The 24,359-nt window shown below is 43.8% G+C and overlaps 1 long non-coding RNA gene across 1 annotated transcript; it reads left to right on the top strand.

The window, feature by feature from the left end:
* The first annotated feature begins 15,383 nt into the window (after positions 1–15,383).
* LOC129386534 (uncharacterized) lies at positions 15,384–23,987 on the top strand. The gene is made up of 3 exons (XR_008613889.2): positions 15,384–15,645; positions 16,792–16,928; positions 22,071–23,987. It is a non-coding gene; the product is annotated as an uncharacterized lncRNA (long non-coding RNA).
* Positions 23,988–24,359: the final 372 nt, after the last annotated feature.

Here is a 24,359-nt window from a genome sequence, read left to right on the forward strand (position 1 = left end):
TCTAGGTGATTGTTTCTGGCTATTCCGTTTCAAAGGGAAGCAAATATATCATCATCATCATTAGTGTCGTAAAGCGCATAGAGGTGTTCACCGACACGTGGCACGCCGCCGCCACACAATTGTCGCTGTGCCGTCGACACCTCCGATGTTTCTTGTGGGCGAGATCGGCACGCCATCTAAATGGGAATAAAGATTTAGTGTTGAGATCAATCCAGCTTCGTTTGAGATATTGTTTTGTCTTGCTTAATTCTTTTGCCTCTATTAAGCATAGAAACATGTCAAGCAGGGGAGCAATGAATAACGCAGTGGAAACAAAAGTAACCCTGCTCTCCACACGTCTGTGCGTGCGTGTCGTCAGAAGTCAGCGCAACGTGGGATCCCGAAGCCTCTCCTCCAAAAGCGCAATTTGGCGCAACGAGAAGGTACAGCTGCCTCAAAAAGGCAGTATCACGGCTTGAGGGTGGTAGGCACTGTATTTTCTTTTATAATAGGCGAAACGTCAGATAACGGCATAAGCGCGAGAGATGCAATTTGTAGCGAGATAGAAATTACTGGCCGCGATGTGTTTAACATGCCGGTTCGAGGGTTTCCCATAATTCGGGCCGTTGCATTTGGAGGAGTTTTTGTACATTTCTAAGTGATACCTGTATTTCTACTAATCCACAATTTATTCACTCAAGCTGCTGACGACGAGTTATTCAATTGAGAAAATTTGTTTTCTACTGCATCATAACATGTCTCAGCTGAAAAGAGAAAAAAAAATGTCCACCTGCTGCACGAAAAATCTATATTTTAATTGTTTTTTTTTTCAGGGAAAAAGGACGTTATCAGAAAAGTTACACAGGAGAAGGTGGACGAATTTTCATAACAATTGATCTCACTTTTTGCCCAGTCGGGAATATGCGTTATGAAATGTCCTGATTGGTTGACAGCTTAAGCGCTGAACACATGAACAGTGGCCCATAGATGAGGCCTGGTTTTTTACGTTAAGCATATTGTATAAACACAATCTCATTCAGAACAAGTGGAAGCGAGGTAAACATATCTAAAGAGTGGCACGGGCGGCAGCGCTGGCTTAGCAATTCTAGACGAATTCACTGACTCTTTGCAGAATGGGAACAAACACCTTGTACAAACCGAGGCATAGCAAAAGATAAAACAATTGAGACTACGACGCAATAGCGAGGCCCAGCATATTCGTCGAGAAAGGAATATACAAACACACTCAACATAGACGCTTATAGATATGTACCCAAATTTCTTTTTTAAATATGTCAGCTGAAGAGCAGAGAAGGCTGAATACGTTTTGTATTTCTCTCATTTTCAACACCTCTGTGTGCGGCCCTCTCAGCCCTTAGTGTGAAAATGCCAGAATCTCAACCAGTATAACGAAGAAAAGTGAAGCGAAACGCCGTTCTAAATTTGAGATTTCAATTTCCACGCCGCCGCCGCCGCCACCTCGCAACGACAACCACGCTCCGCAGGTTAAAATTGTGCATGGCGCACACTTCTGATTGTGCCATTTGTTATGCGATGTGACATGCGCGCCGCTTAGGGTCGATATGTGCAAACATTTCATTGCAGCTGGGTCTTATTATACCAGGTACTACGACATGTAGCAGATGCATGCTACATGTAGCCGAAATCAGTTAACTCAAGCAGACTTGCTCACTACTTGTCGCCGCCACGCATCAAACAGGATGTCAATTAATCATCAAGAGCATCGTATTGTGTCGCGGGTCAAGAGATCTGAAGTGTGCGCCGCGTAGCCTCGATGTCTTCGGTACACGTTATGGCGCCAACTCGCGAGGTACTAATCGCTTCTGAAGAAGCGATTCGCAGAAGCTACGCACGCGGATGAAACCATGAAACGTCGGGGTCAGCAGTCCGCTGTGCAGACAGAAGACAAGCCGCAGCTCGCCGTCGAAGCCGGATGGACAGTTGAGATGGTTCTTGTCAAAGCGACGCGAATCGACATCAGCGCAAAGATGTTCTAGTGCTTGCTACCAAAAATAGACATACTACGGAGCCGCTGTTATTGGGCTTTGTATTCCTACTAGCGGTGTGACTTTTTAAAGTCCCCCACACAATATGCAATCCTTCGTATCATTGGTGTGTATATATATATATATATATATATGCGGAGTGCTCCAGCGAAGTTTAGGCAGTGTTTAAAAATATGCTGATGCACTCTAAGAGGAAGCCACCATATTATAGTATGTAGCGAGTCACTCATTTTCTTTTTGTATTCTGCTTTATTGCGAAGTTAATCAAGAATAATTAACCAACTTGTGAAGCAAGGAAGTTTGGCAAAAAACTTCCGATTAGATTTTGTAGAGCACTGTATATAATAGTTGCGCATAATACATAACTCACTGTGCATAATGTATTAGTGTTTACCGACTCATTGCATATCTCCGTGAAATACAAAAAAAAAAAAATATCCCACGTGAGCTGCCCACTTGTGCGCCGTGACTGCATCTCCATCAAACGTTTCTTGTAAACACAAACATAGCATCTAGCAGGCTCTGCTGCCTCACAAACGGCGACAGGGCAGTGACGCAAGCGTTGGCTGTGTCATTTACGCCTCCAACAAGCTTCCCTCGCAGGGGTTCACGATAGCGATAAGCAGGTGCAGCTGATCGCGTGACATACGCCTCCTTTTTTTTGCCCATAATTTGGCTCTTAGGAGCCTGTTCCTGCGTTGAGCGTTGGCGTCGGCGTAACCGAGCGAACGAGCACAGCGAAAGATGAAAGGGCGAACGCGAAGCGAAGCGGGGGCATGAAAGACGATGATAGCGAAGAAAGTGCGAGGAAAGAGGAGGAGGAAGGCATGGTGAAAGCGTGAGAAGCGTAGTGCCGAGCAAAACGGGCTTTGCGGCGACGACCGCTAGGAGATAATGCCAGAGTAGCGTGCCATCATCTATTCACAGATGACGTGCAAAGAACCAGTTCACCGATGCCATTTATGGAAATGAAGCTCGGCTTTAGCGGAGGTCTATCTGCGCGGCTGCTGAGAATCGCGCCCGCGCGTCACCCCCGCGCTGCCTCGCGATATCCCGATTATCAAGGTGGTCGCGCGACATTTCCCTCCGTTCGCAGTTTGCCGCAGGAAAGAGAATGTTGGCACCAGCCAGTATAGCTCGAAATAAAAACATGTATCGACTTTTCATAGTGCGGAAATCGACGGTGAATTCTTCACTCTAGAAAAAGACGGTACAACCTGGGCCAATTCCTAAGGCGGTACAAGTCTCGCAGCGGCTTCGTAAGGTTCTGCTACGTCGGAAAGACTGGGGAATGAGTGCCGACCCCGACGGTGGGGGTGCAGTTTAACACAACATACGAAAGCGTCAGTGACCGCAAGGCAAGAATGGAAAGAACGGAAACTCTCCTGCTCGTGACGCAAAGAAGACAGTCATGCATTCTAGTTGCCGAATGGAAGCCAGAGTTCACGTCAGTGCTCCAGGTCGTGCTGTGTGGCATGTGTCGTACACGTGCCAGTCCTGTCAAAGAAGTGTAATGCAGGCGACCGCCTTTATAATGAAATGCTTGCCCCTCCGGAATCCTTCGTTATACAGGTCACAATCATTGCAAAGGTTGCACAGCGAACAGCTCACACAAGAACATGGACAGAGTTATTCCTACGTTATACAGGTCATCCCGTTTCAGAGACGTCCGTTGTTGAAGGGCTTGACTGTACTTCACGTCGGCATGAGGGAAGCATGCCTATGGCTTGAACATCGTGGTTTTATGTCGGTGACGTCAGGAGTTCCGTCTAATAAACAGCATAGAGTTATCGACACAGAGTGCTATTGGAGCCGATGGAAGACGCGCAAGCCTGTCTGTTATCTGTTAAATCCACTGCCGTTGTTCTGGCAATGTTTGTAGTCTTCTGCAAAACGCATTCTCATTGCGCTCTTAATCTGAAAATCAGATAGTCTTCTTGAAACGCTTCGGTCGTAGCGAAAGGCTTTTACCTCACTATCTGCTACGCACAGCCGTAAAGAGTACAAATGCGGTGATGAGTGTCATATTTGGGGCATTTCAAGAGGCGAAAAAGATATTTACGCCGATTCTCCTTTGCAAAAAGAATCTCATTACGTGAATGTCACCGGACAATGATGTTATGATAGTTTCAGTGACGCAAGTTGACGCCAAAAACTGGTTTTTGAAGAGCGCTAGATGCCCGTGGGACCCTGGGGCACATACCCCATGGTCCACACCCAGCGGCCTCTAATGATATATAATCCATGCGCCTAATTTCACTACAGCGACATTTGACGTTACATGCCTCGTGTGCAGGGTTCTTCGCAAGACGGTCAGCCACCCTGCAGCAATAGCGTGCTCGTAGTTCTATGATACCTTGCATTTCACGATCGGGTGCTTCGCACTTTTCACCTCGTTGGTGCTAATCTGCAAGTTCCGACAGTGGCTTAAAGCGTTGTGCTCTTTTACATGACGAACTCTGGCATCGTCGCAAATTTCCTCAGCTTGACACGGTTTGCTCTTGCCGATTGTTGATAGGGAGAGCTCGTGAGAGAGCCAGCACTTACTCTACAGTCCCTCTCTTACATGTCCCTCTGTTACACGTGGCGTGTCTTATTGAATACGAGACCGCGCAGTTGGAAGGTTGGAATATGAATGGTTATTGCTTCCGCCTTGGAGCGTATATATAATAAAAGGAGAGGGGGGAAGGGAGGACAAGGGAAAGATATGAAACGACAAACGCAATCGCCGTCCGCACTTGCGAGACAGTCTGATTGCGGCTGGATTCACTTTACAACAATCTCTAGCTCCAAAAAGCAATCGCAGCCCTAAATGACGATTTTGTGATTTTGGAACAAAGCAGGACAGGTATCATGTCATCAGTAAAGCTTGCTTTTGTGCAGTTGCAATAAGAATTTGTAATGTAATGACGTATTCCTTTACGGTCACGTCACCATGTTGAGCACGACGACTTAACCACTAACTTTACGTAATGACGCTGACGGAACGCTTGCAGTTGTTGAACAGCATGTGAATCGCCGTATAAAATATGCCGTTCATCGAAGTGGTATCAGTAACGAAATAGCAGGAAGGAGTACTGAGTAGGAATGGCAGCTTCGTGATATTCCACGTCCGTGGTCTACGACGCCGAGAAAATTCGCTGCCTCTCCATGCCGAGAGAAATGAGCCAAACCACTTTGTGGCGATCGACCGGAAGCTAAAAGGCAAACGCGTAAATCTCAAAGGCCTGCTTTCGACGGTCTCCGGGAATAGCAGAATGACCAGGCGAACGCAGAAAACGAGGGGGTGGTTGAAGCCCCAGGACACTTATTGCGTTGAAATAGATTTCTGCGAACCTTTCATGGTTAAGCGAGTCCTATTCACAAATATACCGTATTTAGGTGCTCCCAAAGAAATAACACGGACATGTCCCATGCCGGTAAACATTCTCTTCGTCGCTGGGACACACTTGGTCTTGACTACATGGCTTTTTATAAGAAACGCGGCTCTGCAACTACGGTATACCTAATTTAGTAATAATGTCATTAGTATTCTTTGAAAATTGACACATTTTGGCATATGTCTTTTTGGCCATATCCAACTTCTACTGCGCCAAATTGGGTAAGTGGATGGACCATGGTCTTATGGTTAGAGTGTTAGGCTGATGCGCTTTAGGTTAGATGATTCGAAACCAGCTATCGATCATGGGCTAATCCGATTAGCATTGCTGCAGAACTTCACCATGCATGCGGGATATATGTCGTATCAAACCTATTTCACGCCAACTTGGGTCCCTCTTTATGGGTCACTAGGTATGTGCTGCCTTATAAAACAAAAAAAACAAAACAAGGTACATTCATCCTTTAGAAATGGTAGGTGACTTTAGTACTATTAGCAATCTATGTTAGGTTTTTGAGAAATTGCTCCTTTGTTTCATATAACAATTAACATAAACTGTGGTGCATTGTCAAGAACACATACCCATGCACCCAAGTTGGCAAATGGTAGGTTTATTAAAGACTGGCACGCACCCAGTGACAAATGCACTTTGACCATAGTTGGCGTTGCACAGGTTTATTGGAGCAGCACCACGTACCCTGTTTCATACCCTGTCACCCAAGTTGCTCCGACCGTTCATTTCATACCTGGTTCCTTCAACAGACCAACCTGGCATTCCACTCATTTGATCAACAACTACCCAGTGCCCCAAGTTGCCGGGGAAGGGGTTAGGCGAATGTAAAAACATTCCACAAACTGGGTGAAGTTCCCAAAGAACGCCTACAGCATTATATCCTTTCCTCCAGCGCTGCGCGGCATCCAGCCAGTGTCCGTTAAACTAAGGCAATCTTGTCTGCATACATTTTCGGACACGCGCTACGATTGGACTTCACAGTGGCGCCACAACAGGGCACAGCATGTCAAGAGGGAAGTACAGTAGATTAGTGGGGCAGCAGTGCCCATCTTGCATATTACGCATTTTGGCGGTGGCGATACGGTGCGTCACTACATTGCTTGAATTAAACCCTAATTAACATGTATTATTGTTATCCTAGAGATGGTTTCTACGAGACATTTTTCTGGTAGTAATATAGTATGTGCTTTGCAAACATGTTTCCCTTGTATTAAAGGACAGCCTCTACGGCACAGTGAAATATTGGCTAATCGAGTCAATAAAAGATACGATACGTTTCACCTGGTCTGTTCCAATCAGGTATTCATAGTTTTGGCGATAACAGGTAAAGGTTCCAACAAGTAACATTTCTCGATTAATTAGCCAATATGTACAGTAGCTGTTAATAATCGCCGCATGCTGAAGGCGTCACCAAAAACAATTCACTCTGTTTTCTTCATTTTCTTCTCTTGTAATGGTGGCCTTTTTAGCACAATATCATGTGACTTACGAGGTCTCACTTGAAAGCAAAGCGCTCAGTTCGCTGGAAAGGTGAGCGCGACTTCTAGTGTAGCATTGATTACCTCAGCTTAGGATAGTGCCTAGTAGTACGAATATATCAGCCCATTCATACGAATTGCAACACGAAGTTAAGATCTAACACAGAATGTTTGTTGTTGCTATAACGCTGCTGATGATATGAATTTCCCGAAAAACAAGTTTCCTTATAGTCAGTTCCTGCAAAATCCTAATGGATTCCGTTTTCCCCTAATTTTTGTTTACGCAGATTATTTTTCATGCTTATATTCAACTGTATTTTCAGTCATGCTGCTCCAATCACTTGTGTCTTCTTGTTGTAAGAAATTCTAGCAAAAACTATCCAAGACGATCACCCCATTCGACAATGGGTTACTTGGGTATTCTGCTGGGGGCTGACTTCCATGGCATCTCTTCATAATGAAACCTTATATGTACATCAGTAGACAAACGACGTGGTAATATCGATCCTAAGCAAAAGGCAAGTTAGTACCACGACATAGCATATCTTATTATCAAAACACCCCAGCACCCAAAATATCTGAAGTTCATTTCCCTACATGTCGTTGTGTTAAACAAAACATGTTACGATTAAATTTTAAAACTAAATATGTACAGAACCTTGGTGATGCGGTTAAGGAGGCTGTTCACCACCCAGGCGCAAAACCATTTACAGGTTCCTTTCGAACAAGGTGTCTATGAACGTTTCCACTCGGGTAGTTTCTACTAAGCAGCATTTAAACAAGAAAGCTGTGTGACTTTTCTGGTTTAGTCATTATATTGAAACGCGTCTAAGTGGTTTAGGTTTTGCGGCGATGGTGTTTTAACCGAAAATACTTTTCAAAATGTTATCGCTCGGCGCAAGACGCAAGCTCATGTATTTGAACACTCTCGGATGCCGTTGCCTCTTCAATGGCTAGTGAATCATTTCTAATCAGATTGCATGCGTGGCGCCGATGGCGTTGTACATTATGAAAGCACGAGAGCGCCGGCACTACACTGTAATAATGCAAGACTCGTGCGCTTGACGCATGGATGAGATTGCGATGACCGACGCCTGTGCACGTATATCGCTGTGTTTAGGTGTTTCTTGCATCTATGAGCACAAGTTCACCCATGAGAAATTTAGCTTTCGTGTAAGACAGTTGCGCAAGTTTTTTGTTCTTTAGCGCGACTACAACGCTGTAATATCTTTTATTAAATTTAGTTACCCTCAACGGTGACCGATCTACAATTGCTCCGTGTAGAGGTTTAGCGTGACTCTAAGAACGGGTACAGTGCCAAAACTTCTATGTTCTTAAACCGGGAAACTACTACAAAATGAAAATGTACACGACGTGGTAGAAATGCAGAACAATAAATAAACTTTACTTCATAAAACTAAGCAGTGGCAGGCTGCGCCAGTGCATGGCCTAACTGCAGCAATATGCCGCATCTACTTCAGTTTTTGAAAGAAATATATGAATCATCTATATGAAGCAAGCACGCAATGTATTTATCTAACAAATTGATTTTATGAAAATTATGACTAAGACTGCAAATAAATAATTTGGTAGAGCACAGAATTTACCCACCGTAAAATCCCACTTTCCTAAAAGCTGTAAATTAAGCTTTACGATATGCTTCATATAAGAGAATAGTTAACACAGTTCGCTCAAATTGAAGTTCATGCTAAAATATTTCAACTCGACAGGACAATAAGCATTCACTGAAAGGCGTCGGCTTCAGGATTGTGTTGTCAAACTTGTACAAATGTGGCTGGGTGTGAAGAATACTTCACACTTCTGTACTGGCTTCATATATTAAAGAGAAGATCAAATTCAGAGAAATGAAATTTTAACAACGCTGCCACTAATGGCGAAGTCCATTCGTAGAGAAAATGGATGCATGATCCTCCACGGGATGTTGAATTTTTTTTATCTGATTCAGTGTTCTTCACACAAAGCTGTGGTTGCAAGATGCGGAATGTCCCAAACCGCTCCAATCACGCAATCGCATGGCGACCCTAACCAAAAGACACGCCGTGGCTTCTTGAAATTGACCTTCTACAATAAACCTTCCTAATCGATGCGCAGAACAAAACACTCTGTCCCCCCTGTAGTCATTCACGTTAGCCCGCCGTCGTTTGCAGTATTTACGCATAACAGGTGCAAAGCTTCTTTACTGATCGCTACAAGGAACATCCTTGCTCCCTCAAGGCTCTAAGCGGGAGTATGTTTACATTCTATATTGCGTCATATGGTTACTCGCTTCGGTCCATGGCTTCAAAACCTACCAAAAAAGCTAAAAGAGCAGGAAACGTAACAATTTGGGAGCTTTCCCACTTGCAGGAGAGACCACACACGCGCGGAATACTAGCGCTTAATCTGCTTGCAAAAGATATGACCAGCCTAGATAATACCAGAGCCTGCTTAATTATCTCCGCGCCTCCGTTTTTGGCAGATATTTTTTTTTCATTGGTTTTGCTTGAGAGACTTTCAGAGCTTGCCATACACTGTGCCAAGAATGCAGTTGTTTGTGCCGCTTTTCGATGAAGATCTCGCCACCTTGGGTCACTGAGCATGTGCACTGTGTGTGCTGCAAGTGAGGGAACAAAGCTGAAGGTTTGGAGGCACCCGCACGCCACGCCTCTTATTTCGGCAGGCCACGTGCGGACTTCTCTGAAGCGCCACGCGGCAAACTTCACTGGCCACAGAATTGGTTCACTGGACCAAGACATGTTTTTAACAAAAGGATGTCTTATTGCGAAGCAATACTACTTCAAGTCGCACTTCAGCCCGTTCCGTGGCGAGGCGGTGGTAGGCACCATTGACCTTTAGCGTGACCTCGCTGCGTGACGTCACACCACGTGACCTAGAGTGACGTCACACCAGCTGTGTAAAAACGGGGCCCCATCTCACGCCGTCGCGAGGGGAGGTGGTAGCCACCAACGGCGGCCTAACTCCCGCTCCTCTCACCAGGGGCGCTACGGACACTATTGCTTCGCAATCACCAGGCTTAACCAAGCTAAGCCACGGCCGGTTTTTTTTCTCTGACTCATTTGAATGACTTACATTTTAATTTTATGCTACAATCAGTAGTTTACGCTGATATTTTTTATTATATTATAAAAGCTATTTTCATTTTTCTGCCATTTTCTGTTGGCCATGCTTATAGTCCATCGCTTTGACTTGCCGCATATAATCTCTATTGTATTTTGGCGTTGATGAGGCCTGTTTAACGGTTCTCGTAAGATGTAAATTTTTATCGTGGATTATACATTTTGTTTCTGATAAATTAAAATTAGCTATAACTTCATATTAATTTGAGTAAGAGATTACGAGAAAGCCTTTGATTCAGTCGAAACCTCAGCAGTCATGGAGGGATTACGGAATCAGGGTGTAGACGAGCCGTATGTAAATATACTGAAGTATATCTATAGCGGCTCCACAGCCACAGTAGTCCTCCATAAACAAAGCAACCAAATCCCAATAAAGAAAGGCGTCAGGCACGGAGATACGATCTTTCCAATTCTATTCTCAGCATGTTTACAGGAGGTATTCAGAGACCTGGATTGGCAAGAATTGGGGATAAGAGTTAATGGCATTTGCCCTGCACTAGGCGTAGCCAGGCTGCTGCTGTTGCTGCTGATGATGATGATGGTGATGATGATAGACATGAGGGGCTGGTCTCCCCAAGGCGCCTTCAGAAAGCTGGCCCTCACCGCCGGCGCATATGCCCTTTGGTGCAACCGTTGCATGGCGGTTGGCAGCCGCCTACGGCTGGAGTGTCTTTTCATGGCTCACTTTAGGAGGATTTTACTAGGATTGCTTGAGATCTACTTGGTAACACATGGCGAGGTTGAGTTCCTGCACCGCTGGTCCTGCACAATGGGCGTTCCAGCGGAAGGCAAGGTTAGATTTTCTGAAGTCTTTCTTTATGTTGAAGGGTTCTACTTTGTTTATGCCAAAATCCCGAATGGTCACCTTTTGATGTAGATGTGAACACCCGCGTCTCCTTGTAGACTGCGATCGCGTTGGTATGGTTGTGAAATTACGTAATCGTGTTTGGGTTGTATGAGCGCTGAGTAGCACTCCCAGTGTACTCCCAGTGTACGTTGCTCTGAGGCACATGCGCTTGGCGGACGGCCTAGAAGATTTAGAATGTATGTTGCACGTGTGCGGGCATGCATGACGTGTGTCACTTGTGGTAGTGGTGTTTGTGTGACGTCGAGTAACATCAGTTGGGGTAAAAATGCAGGGAAAACACAGGGAATGCGGCAGATGGAAATTCAAGACGATGAGCAAAACAAGAACAAGAGCAGGAGCGAACGTTTGGACACGTGGTCTTGTCTTTTTCAATGCGACATATGCTCTCATCAGCACAGTATATATGGTACTATAGTGTAGTATATATCAGAGTTTTCAAGATGCAGGCGCATGAACGAATTCTTTTCTGATAGGCCAGACGTAGAAAAATAGGATGGAGATTCTCTTAGACCACCTAGCACGTGGACACAGGAAGCTGAACAATGCCCAGAGCACAATTTATAACAAAAAAAGCTAATCTCAAAGGAAATTCTAGAGTCAACGCGGCATCGCCATAAGCGTTGTCCCCCGCTCAGCACCAAATTCTCGGTGACGTCGCGGAAAAAGAAGATATTGTCATAAAACCAGCAGACAAAGGCGGCAGTATCGTAATCTAGCCTATAAAAAGCACAAAAATGAGGCCTTCGGACAATTGTGCAACCACGGCCATTGCAGAAAACTCGACTTTAACCCAACTTTGGACTACAGCAAGTTAGTGAAGTACAATAGTGGAGCCCCTGTCACAGGAGCTAATCACCCAGCCGGAATATCGCGTCGTGACGCCCAATAACAAAGAAGCTGACAGATTTTACATTCTTAATATACATAAGGTTCCCGCCGAAGAAATATTTACAACAGAAATCCCAGGCAGACCTAGAGTGTCAAATAACCATACACCTACCGTGTCACTATCTATACTCTTAAATCACCATCTGCCAAACAACCCGATCACCCTACCATATTTTATTCAAAATACGCCCCACTTCCTCCAAATTATCGACTCTATTAATGCCAGCCAAATCATCTCCGACCGCGCCATTTTAGTAGCCTTAGATGTTTCTGCTCTGTACACTTACATGCCCATGAGTGAAGGAATTAAAGCCGTATCGAAATGCATCGCCACCAATAATCAAATGCACGCTTCTGACGTTTGCCTGTCACTTCTTGAGTTAGTTCTCACGCTCAACTACTTCAAATTCGATTCTTTTCACTACCTAGCATGGGAGAACCATTCGCTCCCACGTATACCAACATTTTCATAGGCCAGCTTGAAGCAAACCTGATAAAATAGTACCCTTCATAACCCCACACCTACCTGCATCACATTGACGACATATTCTATTCGTAATGTGGGAACACAGAACAAACGCGCTAGCCGACTAACTACACTCTAAAAAATTTCACACCCTTATGGGTGTAATGCGGGTGTATTAATCTTTCCACTCTTGTAAACACCCTTGAAACACCCTTTTTTAACGGAAAAGGGTGTTCAACAAGAAAACACCCTTGGAACACCCCAGTCTTTCTAATTTACACCCTAATTATAAGGGAGTAAGTGAACAAGCTTACAGTATATGATAAATGAACATTGCCAGTTAAGGCGTTGATATTGGCTATACATGAAACGCGCGCTACCTGCGCTTGAATCAGGTAGCTGGAATGATTAGATCGGGGCATCTAGGCAGCAGCGCACTGGCTCCGAACAGCGGTCAAAAATGAAGTTTCCCACGAATGTTGATATCGAACGGATGACACTAACGCGCAGACTTTGTATAGCCAGATATCTGCAAAAGGCTTCATATGATCAATGGCAAAAAATTTACAATGCTATCACTGAATACTTAAAGGTGTGCAACCAGTTAGACTGAGAATGGTTAGGAGTGAAGGCTAACGGTAAATAGCTCACCAACTTACGGTTTGTAGATGACATTCGCATACTCAGCAACGCTGCAGACTATTTGCAACAAACGTTTGAGGACCTTGGCGAAGAAAGTGTAAGAGTCTGATTGAGAGTTAGTATGCAGAAGAGAAAGGTAATGTTCCGCAGCCTGGCGAGAGATCGAATGTCATGGTTGGCAGTCAGCCTCTAGAACCTGCGCAGAAATACGTTTATTGAGGTTAATTACTCGCAGGGGCCTCTGATCAAGGAAATTAACAAAAAAAAATTAGCTGCAGAGCTTACGGCAGGCATTACTAAATCATGACCAGGGAGCTTACTGCTAATCATTGCTTTCTACCGTTACTAACGTATGGGGCCGAAACTTGGAAGTTACCAAAGAAGCTTGGGAAGACGTTGAGGACCGCGCAACGAGTGATGGAATGAAAATTATTAGGCATGGCGATAATAGACTGGAAGACAGCGATGTGGATTAGAGAGCGAACGGGGATAGCTGATATTCTGGTTGACATTAAACGAAGAAGTCGTGCTGGGCATACATTGCAAAGCGTAAGGGAGAGAACTGTTGGTCTATTGGAGTTGCAGAATGGGTGCTAAGGGAAGGGAAGCACAGTCGAGTACGGCAGAGAATAATGTGGACGTGATGGAATTGGGAAACTTAAAGACACGTGGAACCAGTTAGCACAAGACAGGGGTATTGGAGATCGCTGGAGAAGCTTTCGTCCTGCGATGGACGTCAAAATAAGCTGATGATGATGATGATTATGTGACGACATCCATGCCAGCTTCGCGGCATGTCATTCCTGTTATGTCATGCATGCGTGTCATGCACGTTCTGATAGCTCGATTTACGTCGATTGCGGGGGGGAGGGGGCGGAGGAGTAACGGCGTGGCCAAGTGGGGCACGCCGGGCACTTGTAACGCTCACTAACAGTAAATTTTTTGCTACTATGGCAATGGCCCCGCTCCTTCCTCCTCCACGGTCAATTGGGACCCCCCCCCCCCCCCCCCTTCACACGCAAAAAATTTTCTGGCTACGCCACTGTGGGGAGGGGGGTGTAAGATTGCTCTAGACCCCTCCCCCTAACTTGTCAACGGAAACGGGGGAGGGGAGGGCAGCTGCCGCCGGGCCGCAAACCTTAGGCAGCCAAATTACCGGCTGCATTTCCCTTTGGACGTGAATACTGCTCTAATGTCATTACACTGTAGGATTCGTGGCAGTTCGAGGGCATGCGACAATTAAAAAAAAAAACATACAGCCATCAGCAAGGCTTAGCTTGAGCAGATCTTTGGGAGCTGGGCAAGACTCTCACAAAAAAAAAAAGCTTGGCACCCCTCTTACATGCATTGTCAACTCTGGGTCACCGCTGACTGCACATTTCCGGTAAAAAAAAAAATCACACAGGAACTCCTCTCGGATTTGTCTAAGTATGTGTAAGCATTGTGACTCTTCCTCATCTACACGCAGTCCATGTCGTTATTAATGTTATGAGACTTGATCCGACGACTATAAGCGACAGCGCTGCGGCGACACGAACTGCTGAGGTCGGCGGCGCCAAGTGAATGGTGCAAGCAAAGTACTGCAGGTGGCGGGGCCAGGTGCGCTGGTGAAGTTCCGTTCGTTTTGAGCCGTTATCGCTCTTTAGCCCTTCCCATCCGCGTCGAACCATTATCAACCGTTCTCCGGCGGCGGCTGCTTGTGGCCCGGCCGCGCGAACCGTATCTTGAAAGCGAACAGCATTGTGGACAGAGTGTGCCCACTGCTGAAAACTTCGCGCGCTGTGTTCTCACCGTTTACTTCGCTTTGAAAACAGACGCGCGTACACCTATCTTGAAAGTGATCTGCGAAAAGCGCATAGTGCGGCATGAGCTGAAAGCTTCGTGAGCGCAGTGTTCTCGCCGCTTCGGTCGCGTTGAAGCGAGAGCTAGCACGAAGGTGAATTCACTCGCTGCTGCGGGTTCTATTTTGAAAGATATCGTGCGGTACGGAATGACGGACGGATGGTTTTTCTTGTTGGGTAAGTATAGAATGCTTACGTTATAAAAAAAATCGCAGGGTTCGCGAATTTCGCGATAACAACCAACACCAACCTACTCCCCCGCCCCCCGCTGAGCGATGCCGTCTTGATCGCCCCCTCCCAACCCCGGGAAAAGGGACACTACCTCTCTATCTCAGTTGAAGAAACGATGATGAAACGTTAACAACGACAAGAACGACATTTCCTAACGAGTTGTCTTATGGCCTCTGAGATTTGCGCGCGAAGCTGGCGCGCGCGGACCTGGGAGGCCATATTTGGCCGCTTAATAGCATAAAAAGACAAAGATAATACCAAACGACACAGTTAAAAATTCAAACAACGTACTGATCTTAGCTATACTGTTTGGGGAAAAGAAATAAAAAAATAGACAGCCGTAACACACGCCACTAAAGCCACCACCGCCGGCATAACGCGGAACCAACAGTTGGCAACATTGCTTCGTGCGCTTCGTCTCCGCAACGAGAGCCGCCATCCTTTCGCGCCGGCCGTTTTGTCATAGTTCTGTTTTTCTGCAAGTCCGTGCACGCAGCTCATCGGTAGATGCACGGGTGCACGGCGTCGCATTGCGACCTGCGGCATTTTCTCGTGTTTGCGAAATCGGTGTGAAACATGTCGCATGTGAAATATTTGATAGAAGTGCCTCACGTCCAAGTCAAGCCGCCGTACGAGTGTATGGCTGTGTGCCCCGTTCTCGGAAGCGTCGACGGGTTTCCGGCATGCGGATTTCAGGTACGTACGTGCAAATGCGTTTCGCCCTCCTATTGAGCTCCGGAGCGAAGCGTGCAATATTTCATGTGAAAGATGCAGTGACCGTCATCATGGTGTGAATTTCGAGCGGCAAACGAGAACTGTGGCACTTAGCGCATACCGCGGCTGCCAAGTCAGCGTGGAAATTGTTTTACGTTATCGTAATATGTTGCTGTCAGTCTAATCTGCCGCTTGTGGACAGCTAGCCCATTGACTTTTGCTTGTGGCAGCGATAGGTATATAAATGGAAGCGGTAATAATTTTCCAGAGCAGACAGTTGTTTCGCTCGATGTTTGGTCGTGTTCCATAGCGTTATGAAAGCTAGAAAACTAACTGGCTTGATCGTGCTTAGTTCCAACTCCAAAGGGCGTAACGTTGGCGCTGTATATGTTTGTTTTCCGTGCCGCGAGTACCACTTTCATGCTTTTGTTGCATGAGAGTGGTAGCTGCTGCATGCCGTCTGGGCAGAATACAATAAAAGCTTATTTCCTCACTTTCATACGTATACAATGTGACGTAACAAAATTTCCAGCGTTTTATTCGGAGCGTAAATATCCAGTATAGTTTAGGAAGAAACTCAAATTCTGTCTTAGCTTAGTAGGCGTGAAACAAGTGAAACTCTCATTCCTTTTTGAATTGTTCGCCCAAACCGCACCGCCCGCAGATGCGTCATCGGGTAATTGACAGTAGCTTCGCTACGTGAGTTGTTTTATGCGCCAATATTGCCCGGTTAAGTATCCTGTTAATTTATGCCGACGCTCGTTCATCTTGATTTTAAGCGATTACTATCCCCGAGTACCGGACGATGCCAAACTTGTTGGGAGGTGTAGCAAACGCGGGAAATTCAAACTAGCGTGGCTGCAAGTTCCTGTTTTTACGTTTCTTGCATTCAAAGCCAACATACACAGTATCACTGATTTATTTCCGTTTCTGCTGTACTTGATCAATCTAATGTGACAACTGCATTTGCTCTTTAATGTTCTCCATTTACTGTGTATTCAGCTTGGCTGCCAGAAAATGCTTGAATTTTTTGCAGCATCCAAGTGACGAAATATTTCACTGACGGCCGTGTGTGAAACACGCAAGATGACAAAACTGATAGCAAAATGATGAGATGTTTTTTTATAGCGTTTGGACTCGACTTTTGATGAGGATGTCGATCGACCTTGGGCCTGGTGACAGCACACCCGACATGGCCAAAGTGCAGCCTATCAGTTTAGTGCCCCCGAATGGACCATCAGCATCGGAAAATGAAGCAGAGCCAGGTAGCTAGGGGCAATTTTTATTTTGGAACAGAATACTGACAGCTGCCTCTTTTTTTAAGAACTAAATAACTTATCTACAAACCAATCCTTTCTCTTTGTGCAGCCTACATAGAATTGTTTTTTGCTTGTTATACAGATCTTCAGAAAGCAGTTCTTCTGAACCCTTTTTGCATGCACAAATGAATAAAGAGGAGTGCACTTTCTGAAGAAATTGGTGCATTGAAATGTGCGGTCAACACACAATGAGATGCGAAATAACCAACAACTTTAAAGCGGTAAAAAAAAAACAAGTTTGAAACATGTTCTAACATCATAGCCCGCCTTGGCATACGGATCTAAATATAACAGCAACAGAGGTGCATGCAGAGAAGTGTTTGTAAATGTTTGCAAGATATGTACATTGTCTAAGAAATTGTTTTTATTTACTCGGAGCTTCTTGGTGCCATGGCAGTGCAGTAAAAGCTCAAAATGATGCCCCTGCTCCTAATAAAGCAACTTTAGATTTTAATATTAAATTATGGGCTTTTACATTCCAAAGTGACAACCTGAAGTTTTGGGAACCTGGCCTTCTTTAATGTACACCTGAATCTAAGTGCATAAGCGTTATTGCATTTTACCCCCATTGGAGGGCAGCTGCCATTGCCTAGATTGAAGCTGGGACCAGCATGACTGAGCAGCATGGCATCATAGTAAGTGGGCTATAACACCAGGTCAAAATGAGAAATACTGTTTAGAGCTACCAACTTCTTGGCTCACAAGCACTTTGCACTAAGTTAAAGGAGTATGGAGTACTGACAGCGACCGTTTATGTACCAATTTCTTTTTAGGCTGACTCCATTATTAAGGTGCGAAGCTTCAATTATTTAAAACCAGCCTAAATTACAGAACCAGCTCAAAACACGCACCATGTATAGCTGGATTTGGAAATGAAAATGGAGTCAATTCATGTCGCCGAAAATGGAGGTGGCAGTCACACTATTTCATGCATTTTGCCTAAAACATAGTCAATTATAATTAATCAATTTCTAAAATATTCTTTTTGAAAAGTTTTTTTTCAAGCATGAAAGGAGGAGCCAAATGCTGAATGCCAAATGAGGAGTTCAGGTGCACGAGTGGCTAGTTGCACAGCACTTCTTGCATGTATTCACTGGCTTCTTTCAAGCTTGAAAAAAAAAATTGTTGCACCTATTGAGCAGTAGAAAGCTGGATTGGGAATTTTTCAGGATGCTCTACAATTTTCACACTGACAATTTTGCTTTGAATATAATATTTGAGCAGTTAAATAATCGTTAATAACTAATTACCTAATTAGGAAAAATGCAAGAATTGGTTTCACTTCCTCAAAACGATGCCAAACGTCATTACATTGGTGCTGTCCAGCTACGTGGCACTTGTACATATTTAAAGCTTGCACGTCTCACACAGACCACCTGGTAATTACAAGGCATATATAGAAGTGGCTAAGTTGTGTGAGCCAGCCATGTGTAGCGAATCGTGAGAAACAGCCATGTTTCTTTGACTTAAGGGCATGATAAGATTTACCTGCTCGACACCTTGTATCAGTGTGTTCTAGGCCTGTTCGTAGTTTAGCTGCTACATAAACAATATTTCTCCACGAGTAAGCTCATATGCATCTTTCATGTACATTGCCTCGTGTGTCCAAAATAAACCATCCTCGCGCTTCCTTCATTAAGACTTCATCTGTTGCTGTGCTAAATTTTTAACATGCAACTGCACCAATTTTCATCTAGTTCTCATATTTCCTCGTTGTTTGGTGGCTTTATTTCTGAACAAGTTGTTTTCGTTAAACCCTGTTGCACACAGCAGTACACAGCATTTCTGCCTAGAGTGGGAATTGTTTTGTTTTTTTCAGATTGACATTATACACCTTGCCTGGGCAATGTAAGGCATTCTACATAACACGGCCCTGCAATAATGTTTTATATTGCATTCCAGCATCATGCAAAAGCTGTTTACTTACCAGATTAGAATATGTATAAGTGTTTGAAGTAACAGAACTGGAAGAAGCCAGCAGATAATGAGGCCAAGGAAAGCATAAAGGAACATGTTTTAAGTTTTTTATATGAAGTATAGAAATGATAAATTCTGGGTAAATGAAAGTGGATTAAAAGATATCCACCTGTGGGTGGGGAACAAACCCATAACCTTCACATTACGCAAGTGATATACTAACCACTGTGGTACTACGGCCGCGTTCAAGCGTCGACAATCTGAGGGGCCATTGTGGACGGTTGAATGCTGCCTCGGTGGCACAGTGGTTAATGCATCGCATGCGTAATGCAAAGGCTGTAGGTTCGTTCTCCCCCCATGCCTGGTTGTTTTTTTACCATTTTCATTTCCCTTTATCATTTCTACATTTAAATAGAAAATTACAAATAAGTTTCCACGTGCCTTTCCTGGCATCTTCCAGCTGTGATTCAGAAAAATTTTGACCCTCAGTATCCTTTCTTCTCGTTTGGAAGAACAGGAGCTTCATTTGAAAAATAATGAATTCACCTTGTTCAGCATCTCAATGTGGTCTCAAATCTTATCACAGCATGTGTATTACTAAGTGAAGCTTTTGTAAAGATGATGATATAGCATGGGACCTAATTAGTAGCCTTTGTGTACAGATATATGACTAGTCTAATAAATAGGAGGATTTTAAGAAGCACTTCTAACACGGTCTGATCATGTGTTTAAAGAAGCTAATTTAGCATGATTTCAGGCATAACTGTTGCCCCTGAAGAATATTTGAATCATCTGCATTGGCATTGTTTTTAGAGAGCACCAATACTGCTTTGATTGAAGTAGCCTTGTGGAACATGAAGCATCGCTTCTTGCTGAGTCAAGGAAATATTATCTGCATATATGAGGTGCATGTGTCATATGCTCGAATGCTGTTTAAAGGCTGCTAATAAGAAAATTACTTCACTTGCCTTCCAGAGATTGCTTCAGTAGTCTATGCTACTCGATCATAAACAATTTACCAGAGTGAACATTCACAGTTGGCTTTGCAATGTTTATGCAAAATACCACAAATGCCTACTAGACATGTGGTTGCACTAAAACTTGGAATTAATGACCAGTAAGATTTATAGGACAGAAAAACTTAGTTTATTACTCCAAAACAAAATGACAGGCACTTCGGTTATTTCTGCCATAAGAGTTTCTTACAGTAATTACTAGAGGGAACTCTGGCGCTGCAGTCGTACCACCATGGGAATGGTGGGAAGCACATGGATTTGTCTGATATTCGAGCTTGTGAATTCAAACGTTCTTGTGGCTTCGTATATTATACGCTATATAAATCTTATTGTCGATTTCAGCGCAGTCTATACTCTTCGAAGTGCAGAAGACGGCGCCAACACGCACAATTGCTATTAATTGCAACGATTGAGCTTGTCCAGGTGGCCAAATTGAAAGGCGCCAAGCGTCTCAAGGCACTGGTATGCCCGCGATAAATTCATCAGGGCGTTGCACTCGCTTGTCGTTACATGCCTCCGTGGCTTAATGGTTTCAATATCAGACTTGTGTTCTAGAGTTCCTGTGTTTGAATCCTGTCATCGGACGATTTTAATGTTTATTTATTTATTACACAGTATTTGACAAAGTCACAAAGCCGTTTGAAGCCAAACAGATGAAGTTTAGGCAAATCCATGTACTTCCCATAATTTCCATGCTAGTGAAGCCGTTCTTGTTTGATCTTCTGTAGACACTAACGTCAAAGTTCCCTCTAGTAATTATTGTATGAAACTCTGATTTCTGCACCTCGCTCGTGCGAAAGCGGCACCACACCCGTTGCGTAAACATGCACTACCTTTCGGCCAAGTGTGGGGAATGCTGTGAACTCGCCCTGTACAAAGCCTGCACTAAGTAAAACAAATCACAACGTGCAGTTGCTGCCACGTTGAACTGGTGTGATGAGTAGTGAAATGCAGCACCTCCTGAACTAGTTCAGAAAGTGCAGGTTAATCAAGTGGAGATTATATACTAACAGAACTTGAGTGATTCTGCATTACATTCGCGAAATATACTTCATGATACTTTTCCATTTATTTCCTCAGTTATTAAGAATCCCTTTTGCATTGTTAAACGAAACTACAGAATGCCAACATATTTTCTAGCATTCACTGGTAGCAAACATGTAAAAACTTGTTCTAGTTTCTGGATTGCCGCTTTAACCATTAACCCCCAAGTTAATTCCGGAAAAATGTACCAAATTTTCCGAATTTTTTACGTACTCAATTTTTGGGTGTCATTCTCATTCTAAAAATATATTACTTCATTGGTCTCTGGTTAGAAATAACACAAAAATAAGAGCTGCTCTTGAGGGCAGCTTTCCCTCAATGCCGACTGTAACTCATCTTTGACAATAACAGCAGCATAACATCGGGCAGAAAGAGTGTGACTCGTCATTGGCGATATTGGTACTTCCTCCAGTCACTAGTACAGCTTGGGATCAAGGGTTAAAGGTTGCGACTTCGTTGCTGCCCAATTTTAATACTGCAGCTGTTAAACTTGGGTGTAGCGTGTGTATGCGTGTGCATGCATTAAAATGACTTCACGCTAGAGCAAAGCAACTGTAGCGCAGAAAGGCATTAGTCATCTTTATATATTTGCTTTGTAAAGATGCGCTAAGTTTATCTTTTGCAGTATAGACTTCGCGCTCTTTGGCCAAAGATGCCCTTGTGCTACTAAAACCTATCAATTAATTAGCTTTTTGCAGTAGCAGGTGCTTATTCCTTTTTCAGGATCGGTGTGTGAGTTTTAATTTGTTTTTCTTGAACTGTGCAATTCCGACTCACAGGACTGCATGTCATCTGAGGTGTTCCTTTTTCAGTCAAGAATGTTGAGGTTTTGTTTGTGAAACTCGATTTCTTGCCTCAAACGAGCTTGTACAAACTGACCAAGCTGATAATTCTACCTGCTCATATGTGAAATATGTTGCGGTTATGAATCCTCATAATGAATGACACATAGCATAAACATTTTATCTATTAAAACAATTTAATGAAATTTTTCATGTCTTTCGTGTTCGTGTTCACTTCTCTACTCTCGTGTCCTGTCTGCATGCCTCACCTCTTTTTTTGCATATTAAATATTATATAAACTTAACCGTGCTTTTTTACCACAATGCAGGGGGAAAAGGTTCCGGTAACACCATGCATTCAGTATGGTGGCCCAGACGTGTATGCAAACAACCTCCTTCACGTGGACCAAGAACTACTCTGCAGTGTCTCGCAGACTTCCATGCGAAGCCCTCAACATTCTCGTCTCAGTGGAATGGCTGCTCATCTATCTGCATGTCCATCACCAAGACGGCCAGTTGTAAAGCTCCTGTACCCATTTAAGAAAGCTTAATGATTTTTTATTTAGTTTTCACGGTTGGCCGTAGAATCTTACCATTTTTGATGTTTCTAACATTTTTACCTGGCACAAAGTGGTGCAATAACTTTAAACCAGTGTAATGTATTTAAGTGATGCTCACTCTAATGTCTATCTGGTTTTGTTAGTGTTTAAGAAATTTCAATGTCTGATCAGGCAACAGCATTTGAATTTGTCATCGTGGCTCGTTTCAATGAGCTGCTAGGAAATAAGACGCAAAACTTATCACCCGCCAGTTGTAGCATTTTTTTTCATGACTACAGTATACACGTTTCAAAAGATGGAAAGTGGGGGAAAAAAGCCTCAAGAACATAATCATCCTAGGATTGTCATGTCCTTACAACTCTGCAATGACTAATGCCTCATACATCTTGGGAGCACATTGGTCGCAATGCCTACAGGTATACTTGATAAGAGAATAGCTTGCACCCAGATTTGCCACACAGTTGATGGCTGATGGCTTTTGTTTGTCGACTTCATGTTACTACTACGTATTCAATATTCATTTAGATGTAAAGGACACTACAGGCACTGAAGTACCAAATGGCACTTGCATTTCAGGGGACAAAGTGCCCAGCATACCTGTCGCAAAACGTGTTCTAGGGGCTACCTTGCCTCTATAGGTAAATCGACACCAGATGCTCTGTGTATAGTGTAATCAGTGTACTTGTCTGGAGTGCTTGAAAGATGTGCTACGGGCTGTACTGGCACTGTCTGAAGATAATGCATGGTTCTAGAAAGCCTGCAGCTGAGCATCTGCCACCATACTGAAGGAACTGTACTGATTTATTGTGTTGATGTTGAAATTTAGGAGCTGCAATGAATAGTTGTAAATGTGGCAGCGTTGCCAAACTAAAGCACAAATTACACACCTCGACTCACACAATGCACTCTGAAAGTTTTGCTACGTGGTATCTGTGTTTGCAGCCTGACCTTATGGCACCTTTACGAGCAATGGCAGGTGATTGCAGCTGCTGAGGCTTTATCAACTGGCAAGTTGAAAAAAGAATGCTGTGCCACCAGTGTGGCTGCACATTCCAAGATGCAAGCTATCCTGAACCAGGTGTTCGGCAGACAGTACATGTGCAGCCAAAACATGGTGTTTGAGCCCTATAGGCAACTAGGGTTCACAACTGCCCACAAGTGTGCTGTCATAACAGAAAGTTGAGAACAAGCAGCATTTTTAACGGTGTTCGAAACATTAGTGCAAGTCATTGTTTCACCAAGGCTGGTAATCATGCATATGTAACGAGAACAGGGCATTTGTTACACACAAGGGGTCATGTGTCAAGTTTAATTAGATCAGTAATCTATGAGATGGATTTATAAAAAGTATACCTTTTGTTCCTCAGTGGTCTCTTGGAGAGATGACCATTTTCGGCAGTTTAGTTTTGACTTTTTATGTCTAGATTTGGTGTGCATATTTCAACTATAGCTAACAGTCAGTGCTCTGTCCTGCCCAGTTTTTATGTTGTCTTTGTGATATTTGCAATATTTTGCAGTTCAGCTGCAAAATATTGTCTATACTATTATATATTGTCTATGCAAGTATATGTCTTTACTATTACTAGTTTTCATGTTCAACTTTTGTGCAGTGCTCACTAGTTATTACTAGCCATGTTTTTTTCACATATGCTCTTGGATTGTTGCGCGAAGCGACACATACACAGACTGCAAGCAGACAGGACGAGCGCTAACTTTCAGCTAACTATATATATATATATATATATGTATATATAGGTGATTGCAAAAGAACGCAGCATAACAACATGACAAGGTATGAAGACATCAGTTAAACATATCAGGAAGTAGGGAAGTCAAAAAAGGAAACAACAAAAAGACACTACTTCAGATTAACACACGTGTTGTGAAGATACTGAAATTCGCATTCTAACAGACAAAGATGCATGGCTAACGCAAGTCTCTCCTAATCTTTTAATGTGGAATGCCTCGATTATTTCCCGTGTGGTTTGACATTTGTGTCTTCAAACAAAGGTTTACAACCGCAATTGAAACAATGTGACGCTAGATGTGAAGCATTAG

This window comes from Dermacentor andersoni, chromosome 4 (assembly GCF_023375885.2).
Source record: "Dermacentor andersoni chromosome 4, qqDerAnde1_hic_scaffold, whole genome shotgun sequence".
Lineage (NCBI taxonomy): Eukaryota > Metazoa > Arthropoda > Arachnida > Ixodida > Ixodidae > Dermacentor > Dermacentor andersoni.